Source organism: Bombus fervidus, chromosome 1 (assembly GCF_041682495.2).
Source record: "Bombus fervidus isolate BK054 chromosome 1, iyBomFerv1, whole genome shotgun sequence".
Taxonomy (NCBI): Eukaryota; Metazoa; Arthropoda; class Insecta; order Hymenoptera; family Apidae; genus Bombus; species Bombus fervidus.
Window position 1 is genome coordinate 13,892,822 of NC_091517.1, and position 7,991 is coordinate 13,900,812.

At 38.4% G+C, this 7,991-nt stretch overlaps 1 long non-coding RNA gene across 1 annotated transcript in view; it reads left to right on the plus strand.

Moving 5' to 3' along the window:
* Positions 1–7,174, plus strand: part of LOC139987217 (uncharacterized) — a 145,735-nt gene extending 138,561 nt beyond the window's left edge. The window contains exon 3 of the long non-coding RNA XR_011799809.1: positions 5,355–7,174. This is a non-coding gene — a long non-coding RNA (uncharacterized lncRNA). The remainder of the gene's footprint in view (positions 1–5,354) is intronic.
* Positions 7,175–7,991: the final 817 nt, after the last annotated feature.

Here is a 7,991-nt window from a genome sequence, read left to right on the forward strand (position 1 = left end):
TCTTCGAACGACCATCGCAACGATTCCCGCGATAAAGTCGTTCGATCGTTTTCCTGTACCCTCCGCTACATCGTGTTGTCGCGTGAGTGATTTGTGCCTCTCGAGGTGGCGCCTGACAAAACAAGTCGTTACGTGAATGTCGGCCCGGCTGACCTGTGCCGGCCACTATCTACTGTCACTGACGGCACTCGTAAAAGGGCGACGTTTATCTCGCCGCTCGCTGCTGCCAGTCGTCAAAAAGTTCAAATCGTTTCTCTCTTATCCCTGGCGGTCCGTCGTTAAGCCACCCTCTTCATTCCCACTCTTCGACCGGGCTCAGAGTATTTTCGCTACGAGGCGTAGCAAATCGCCGTGCAGAGAGCTCTTTGTCTCTCCTCTTCTTGTCAACGAGAACACGAGAAAGAGAAAGAAAGAGGAAGAGCGTACGCAAACTTTCGTCACGGAACGAGGTTTTTCCTCGGCGCGTGAAACTAAGCGCTGGATAGTACAGGAGAAGGTTGAACGCGTCGGCAACTTTTCCCCGGGAATACTTTCTCACCGGAGAGGTTCCCGAGGAATTTCCGACGGACGCGCCATCGTCGCGGACACGTCGAGAGGAACGTCCGCCCGTAAACTTCGGCGGGATGCAGCGCTGAGAGACCGTGCAGTTATCCGCGAGCAAAGTAAAAAGTTCACCCCCGGGGTAATTACATTGTAGTGGCGGTTCTGTTTAAGTTACCCGCACCTTTTTCCGCTTCCGTCCGCGAAACTGCCAGTCTCGTGACGATTCTCGGGCCAACGAGAAACTTCCGACGGATTTTCGTGCCTCGTTTTGGACTCTCCTCGATACGAGCACCCTCTGCACGACGCGGCATTTCGAAGTTTGATGACCGAGACTGGAACAACTCACGATGGGGAGTCCTGAGGAATTTGGGGTAGTGTAATAAGCTTGGAAGAAAGTTTAAATAAGCGTGATAAGGCTTGTTTTCTTAAGGCTATGAGGCACGCTGAGATGGAGGAATCTGTGGAACGTTGAAAATATTGCTGTTCGTTGAACGATTGTCGGGGCATTCTTAATCTTGGAGGGACGGGTACTTATTGATGATTGAATTTTAATCTTCGTTATATTTGTGACGGCATTCGACGACGGAACTTTCCGACGGCTTCGCGACACAAAGCATAATGTCATCAAAGCGTAAGGCTGACATGCCTAATGTGCCATCGATATCCCTATAGTCCTTCTGCCGAATATTTGAAAGAATGCGTACGCGGCAACGGTCGCGGACGTCTAACAAACGCGTGCATAGTGGGGATATCGAGGGGCAACGAAAGAAAAGAATTTGTCCAAAGATTCATTCAGTTTTGAACAGCGAAGTGCGAAGGGTCAAGTTTAACAGCGAAGCAAACATAGTCGAGGAGCGAGGATTGTTGATTGTTGGTTGTTGACTGTTGATTGTTAAATAAATTATATTGTTGAACATCGAGAGTATTTCTTGGGCACCTTACATCTAACTCCACCTCATATTATTTAACTCGGATATGTAACTTCCGTTAAGCATTTTTTAGAATGACGCTTCTTTATTAAATTGGATATGTCAATTAAACTTTCGTATTTTTATCAGGCGATTTAAAGAGAAATAACCTTTCGGGAAGATGTTCGTTATCTAGAAGGACGATAATCACTTTTTAGTAGGATATATTTGTAATTATTCTTATAGAGCTTATCACTTTCCTCCAAAAATATGTATTTATATGTCGGAGATGAAGGGACACCGGAGCCTTTCTTTCGGAATATTTGGGAAGATCCCCAATACTTTAGTTCAGAATTTTTATTATATTCGTACTTAAATAATAAAACTGAGAAATAGTTGTTTATGAGTTAAGTCAATTATGATTATCCGAGATTTATGACAGTGGGCTTCGGCTCGAAGTGACATAATGGGTCATTGAATGTAGCCACAGTCACGGGAGGGACGTGTACCTAATAGAGGTATAAAGTAATTAAATAACTCTCCTTAAAAACAGGGATTGACCTGAGGAATACGGAGAGGAGTATATAAGGGTAGTTCCACTTGGACTGAGGTGCAATCCGATAAGTTCGATTAGCCCAGTGAACACGTACATCGAGTTCCTAATCGCAATCGTCATCCCGTTGATCGTGTATTCGTTATCGAACCTAAATTCATCGTCATAGGCATCTCGAGCACTCAATCATCGATATCACTTGTTAACTTTTGTAATACATTCCCATAAATAAACATCATCTGGTATAAGACAACTATGGACAACTCGCAGCAAAACTCATCGCACGCCCTGTTTTCCAAAGAAGAACCGACATATAAATACTCTATCTGAAATATGAAGGCATAAACAGTTTATTTCGATTCTAAATTACTTCATCCTATTTCCAAATGCTTTTCAATTGTGCGCTTAAAGAACAACGAAACCCATTAGCTCCATTCATTGACACTCCGAACGTGATCACCTCCTTACGTTTCTACACGTATTTCCCCGCGAAAATCAGGGAAAATTTCACAGCCTATCTATTCCATTAATTTGGCGCGACCTTCAAATAAAATCGATGACAATGAACGAGAAACGATTCGTGAGAGCAGCCAGACGAATTCGTCCAGCCTTCCGGTATGAAAAATTCTCCGACGTCGGTTCACAGTTCGTTTAACAAATTCCACGGGACCAGGCGCGGCCGGTTTCACCAGGAGTGTTCTCAATAATTCAGAAATCGGTGCCGGTTAAAGACAGTCGAGAGTGGCTGCCATTCTACCGGACGGATAGAAAGGGTGGGCCGATCTTCTTTCATTAAATCCCGTACAATTCACGCCGGCCGCTTTGTTTAAAGTACAATGGCCATCGACTCGGTGCAGCCGGTGGGCGTGGATACACGACACGGCCGAGGATCGAGTTGGCTCCGGTCGAAGCCTTGAGAATTGCACGGAGGCTCCTTGGAGATGTAGGGGACACTTCCAAAGGGAATTGGAGAACGGTGATAAGGCAGAGCGCTGGAACAATGCCGGCTCGAATTCGCTGTCTTCTCGGATTGGGGTGAGATATGTTCACGCGACGATTCACCATCCAGTTTTGTACATGCTTCCATCTGTCGCGTTTCGACGACATGGGATGGTAGAAAGATTCGTATATGATAAATGCGAGGCAATAAGCACGTGTAACTTCCATTGAATACTTCATTGTTCTGTTAATAATATTTCGATAATTAAATCAGGCCTTTCTCTTTAACTAGAAAATATAGAAAATTAATAATGTATGCACAAACACTCATATTTTGAATACTATTAGAATACTTTCTGGTTTTATGTAAGATGTAACAATTAAGTCGAATTGTCCAGAAAATTATCAATCGATCATGATTTCGTGTTCATGCAATATGAAGATAGGGAAACTTGTAAAAATTATTTGCAAATATTATTAGGGGTGAAAGATTGTAAAATTTCTCTAGTATTATTAATTCGATCGTAGAGGAAATCCTTGGAAATAATTTAAAACTAACGTAAATTTGTAAAAGTAGACTTAGATACTTCGTAAATTATTTTCATCGTACATTTTAATGTCAGTAAAGTAGTTCTACTTAATATTTTCTACCTTAAGAAACGGATTTTAATGAAATATTCTCCGCTCAAACGATTTTATACGAGATGTATAAATGTTATTTGAGAAGTTCATTTATACATACATATTACATTCTTTTAATTTACTATACTTATTTGCGACGAGTCGTTCTCTAAAAACTAATAAGGGAATTTATCGTTTACTAGATTGACGATGCTCAATTTCCTTAACAGTGTATTCCCCACATTGATACCAGCAAGTTCGAGCGAAGCACTTATCGTTGTTATCCGTCACTTTCCAGAAATTCATAGTACCGTGGTTCCATTAGCCGAAATTTATATATCCTCTACATGGAGGTACGTGTATGCCGAAATTAATCCGCAAGTAAAGTCATCAACAGTCATTTATGCTTAAAGTATTTCTCCTAAATGGCTCTTTTAGTACGCTTGACGGTTCGTTAACATTTGAATATTTACTCGTCACGTTCAAAAGTAATGGCACTGATGTCAATCATCAAATATAATTTATTCTTAATGCTGTGTTTAGCAAACCAATTTACCAATTTATCAATCGGTTTGCTAAAATCTGAATCAAATTGCTTAACATTGAACAGTCAAATTGACCGCTTCGTAATTTTATGTAGAAGTTACATAAATTTACAAGGATACATTTCTGAGAATTCGAATTTTTTTTATAGAATATATTGTTTAAATATATGTCCCTCTTATAGTATACATTTTTTCATATGTCTTTCATTCTAATTTCTTTAGTACTAATTTTGTATTTTAATTACCACTACTTTCAGTGTTTATATTCGTTAATATTTTTAGAATATTTAAAAAATCTTCCTCTAATTTTTCTCCTTTAATTCTCATCTATACAAATTTCATCTTTCTCCATTGATTAATGTTTAATCGTTATCTATTGAAGAACATTTGGAATTTTTGAGAAACCTATCCTAAACTGTGTATAACAATATATAGCGATGTATTGGATCCTAGAGACTTCTGGCACACAGCTGAGCCTCTGACCAGCGTCGTCGCTCGACGGAGCGGATAATACGGTTTTAACGAACTGTTTTCCATAATGCAAGTAAAGCATTATCAGGCTGTTGAGTGCTGTATAGCCCTATACGTCGGATATTGGAAGCCGTTAACTTTAACGCCCCGATCCAAGCCGCTCGAGAACGGTATTATAAATTCCTCCCGCCACGCAGAGAATACAAGAAGACGCGCGATAGGCATCCTCGTCGATCGACGTGTGGCGCTATAAAAATTAACGGGACACAAAATGGAACGAAGGTATAACTTTTTATCTGTAGCTATTTGACCTTTTTGGATGAAACATGTAACGCATAAAGATATTTGTTGAAAGAATATTTCGTGTCAAGCTATTTGGAATTGAGAAAAATTGCATGATCTTTCTTTTAAATCTTTAGTTGGTTTTATGGGAATTTTGGGTATACGTATGAATGATAAGAGAAACTGTCAAAGACAATTTTATTAAAATTGTATTTGTAGAATTTTAAATAATATTCGTGAGTTATTGTTGGAATTAAAATGATCAGCATTAGAAATTTAGCAGTTCTAATATCAAATTCTCTATTAATAAATAGAAATGATAGAACATTTGTTCAATAAGTCTGATTTACGTGATGAAGACTTTTAGTGTCACACAGAATGCACTGGAACAGCATTCGTAAAGTACCAATGCATGTATGTTTGAACATAAATCCTGATTTCCTGAAAACTAAAGCTATCGCTTGAATACTTTCTACCTTCTACAACTCCTAGGTCCAAGGAATCATGTTTCATCCCGCCACATCTCAGAAAAAGATGAAACAGTATCGATTGACCAAACAATTCTATAGACCTTATCGCAAGCTTTATCTAAGCTTCGCTATTTCCAACGATGTCACGAGACGACATCGGAAAACCTGAGTTTTCAAACGGCTGAAATAAATGGAGAGAAAAAAGCAGAGAGGTAGGAAGAAAATCGAAGAGGAGAATTCGGAGAAACAGGGTAAATGAAATGGGCAGTAAGTACGTGCGGTTGAAAACGAGGGAAAAAAGGAAGAAATATGGAAGGATGGGAGAGATGAGAAGCCGGACAAGCAGGAAACGGAAATTTAATTAACGGGACACACTCGTCGGACGTATCCTTATTTTCATTGTTTTCCTCGGGCCCACTCCGCGGCAGGCTGTTATCGTCGAGCTCTGAAAGCCTCTCGGATAAAGGCCATCTTCAACGCCAAGCGCAGCTTTAAACGAGTGAATTATATTTCCGAAACCGGAATTGAAAGATAAATGCCAGGCTGGACGATTTACTAATAAATAGGAAATCGAGGCTGCAGACAGAAGAAAAACGTTGGAATAAAGAATCGTTGCGTCAATGAACAAGATAACCGAATGACCAGGACGTTGGATGAAGTCTGTTCTAGTCAGCGTTGGTTCGTAATTGAAAGCCAATCAGCAGTAGTGATTCGTTTGTTGAATTAGCTGCATTTTTCTTGTGAGATGAGAATTTACTTTATTAATTCGTTCTACGCGTACCTCTGTTTCTTTTAAGTAATTCTAACGTTAATTAATAAAGTAGTTTCAATAGAATGCATTCATGTTATTAGTAAGATATCAGTATTGTTTTATAAATGAATCTGTTATATGAAAGAAACCAAAAGAATGAATTTACGATTGAGATGATAGGAAGAATGCTGTCTACTTTATTGTGAATTCTATTCTGTCTCTTGATACGTTTGGTTGCATGTGTGTCTAACAGTGAGTAACAACAATAAGTGTTTAACAAAAAGCAATCTTTTATTGTGGAACAATGTAATCGCAAGAAAGCTTCGAGAAAAAGTACAACGGAGGAAAAAACAATGGAGAACGAAATGAATGTAGCATTATGCAACTGATATGAAAGTAAATATGCGTCAGACGATTCAGATATACCCTATGCTAATTACTATTACTATTTCAAATATATCAATCACCAGTGGATCTATATGAGATTTTCTGTATTTATTGCGTTCATAGTATATCCAAAATTTACTTTCTTTATAGAAAACTTAAATTTTAGCTTATATAATCTAATTATCCATCAATATTTAAATTCACGTAACACTGTAAAATTAATCCAAAGGTAACCAGAATATAAATATAATTATTGAAACTTGAAACAATGAATAACTAGGTATCGAAAAGTAGCACTCTCGTAGAATAGTTGTTTGGACATTTTGAACGATTGAAAAACTCCCATACAAGCGAGGCCAAACATCATTTTGAAAAAATATACGCCATACGTGTATAAGTACTTTCCAACAGAATAAACTCTTTTTACGGCGTATGTACGCTTTTCCACGCGGCAAAGCGCGTAAGTAAGGATATGTCCGCAATATTTTACAGATTAACCAACCCCCATAAGATTTTGCGATTCTCATCGAGCGGAACGACTCGTAGCATACGTCATACGCTAAAGCCAGCTTAAGCGGTGCGCGTGGTTTCCAAATATGTATCTCACAAAATTGATCGTCCCCTTTTGAAACGCGTATGCACGCGTTTCCACGGTGAACCGTTTGTCTTACACATATCTTATTATACGAAACTTAATGGAATGAATCATAGGTTTTCTCACATATTTTGATAGATAAAATGGAATTTTTGTTGTCACGTTTATATTAATGTACATTGCTCCGTATTTACGTGGCACTTATACCTCTAAAATGAAATTAATGATGGCGAAATATCATATTGTCCGCAGCAAAGAAGATTTCGGTGATTATTAAGTAATTTTATTCTACTAAGATTTTAAGGCGTTATTTAACTAATTGAACGTAAATTTATCCGACGAATTTGTACTAATGGACTGAACACACATAGATTAATCTTTTTTTTTTTTTTTTGAAGACCTGATCGATGTACATATGTATAGAGAAAAACTAGCATCCGTTAATCGAATGACTTGAATAATAAATTGCTTCTTTTCTCGTGTAATTTACCTTGACTTTATGTGAAAGAATACAACATAATTCTTTTGTTCTATGAACGAACTTGTGATCAACGCTGATGGTCCAGACCGTGATCGCGCCATCGAGCAATTTTCACCGAGAAAAAATAGCTCCCGCTCATTCGTGAGTTACGTTACTCCGTTTTTTTATCACGTGTACACGACGAATTTTTCATTCTCGCAGCTACTGGCGCGGCTGCCTTTGACATATATTTTTATCGATTTATCGAATCACTCGCTCTAGTTAATCCGATCGGCGACTGATTTAACATTTATTTTAATAACGTGCATTGGATCGTAAAAACAGAAATTCGAGAGGTACAGTTACGATATAATAATTAACAAGTCACCTACTTAAAATGCACTAGCTTTCTGTTGATCGGAAAGGGAACTCGATTATTTAAAGCGCGAAAATATATTTTATTGTA